Source organism: Mytilus edulis, chromosome 11 (assembly GCF_963676685.1).
Source record: "Mytilus edulis chromosome 11, xbMytEdul2.2, whole genome shotgun sequence".
Classification (NCBI taxonomy): Eukaryota; Metazoa; Mollusca; class Bivalvia; order Mytilida; family Mytilidae; genus Mytilus; species Mytilus edulis.
This window is the reverse complement of record NC_092354.1, coordinates 81,799,801-81,801,242: the sequence shown is the minus strand read 5'-3', so window position 1 is coordinate 81,801,242 and position 1,442 is coordinate 81,799,801.

The window sequence follows — 1,442 nt, the reverse complement described above, 5'->3', positions numbered from 1 at the left end:
ATGTGACGTCATGCCATTCCAAATCTATGGCAGATTTTTACAATCCTAATCTATGGCAAGTTTTGTAATTTCCTAATCTATGGCGGATTTTTGTTGTTTCCAAATCTATGGCAAATTTTGAGCTAATGGAAAACAATGCAGTACATATATGATCAATGACTTGTCTGAAACCAGTGGAAATGTACGGAATGTCTATAAACATTTGTGAAATGATGGTCAACCAAATCGTGATGGTAACCAATTTTTTTTTGTAAATGATGAATTCCTCAATACATACTTCAGGCTTGAAATGTTGTACCCCGTAAAAATTAAAAAAAATATATATAATCATGGTACCTATATTTTACCCATTCCTTAGACCAACTAGAAAGTCCCTTAACAAAAAAAAAGTTAAAAAAATAAAAATAAACAGTTTGAATTTTCAACTAATACTTATTTTATCGTTAATACATCTTTTTTATTTGTTGACAATTTAAATCAAATAGATATCCGTTAATTTTATCTTTGACTTTATAAACTTTGCCAGCTGCAGATAGTAAAACATTTACTATAACTCCTTTTTTTTATAATCCGGTTCTGAAAAAAGTGGTGCCCTAGCTTGTACATCGCGGGTTTTGGCTGATACAGCACATTTTGACCCTCTTCCGAATAATAGGTAACATTTCCTTTAAATCATCCGCAAATTGTTGTCCAGGATAATACCTTCATCTGGAATCGTGTTCAAATCTATGAGCTTCGCAATCGTTTGTGGCAGCTACCATGTAATATTGCGTTATTCCATTGTGACGCAATTTAAAGATCTGCCATTGATTTGGAGAAAACAAAAATCTGCCATAGATTTGAGTTGTTTGGCGTTTGTAACGACACATTTGCCATAGATTAGGAATCTGCCATAGATTTGGAACCCGCCATAGATATGAGTCCTACATATATAACATCAAAACCAAATACATGAATTTGGGATAGACAAGTACCGTGACACGTCTTATCGCAATGTGAATTTACACTCAAGATTAACATAGTTTTATAGCTAGCTAAACATGATTCAATTGTATCACAGCCAACATTATGTAATGGAATCTATAACACTATCATATTCTATTTAAATTTCCGTGTTTATACAGTGTCATTCCTTGGAAACTCTTCTGCATTATTTTGTGTCCATGGATTTTTTGTCGAAACTTCATTATTTGCCAATTGGTTTTTTTAAGCGTTCGATGATTGGCCGAATCTTTTTTTTTCCGTCTGTTGAAATATGTTAGTTTATCTTGTGTCACATGAAATGAAAATTGGATTGGAAAATCCACATATGGAACTAGATCTGCACACTCTACCGATACAGATGAGATTGCACCGGTTTTACGTTGGGTTGGTTATGCCAAGTTTTTAGTTTATTATGTTGTGTTTTGTAGACTGTTGTTTGTCTTGTGACCAGGTGGAAT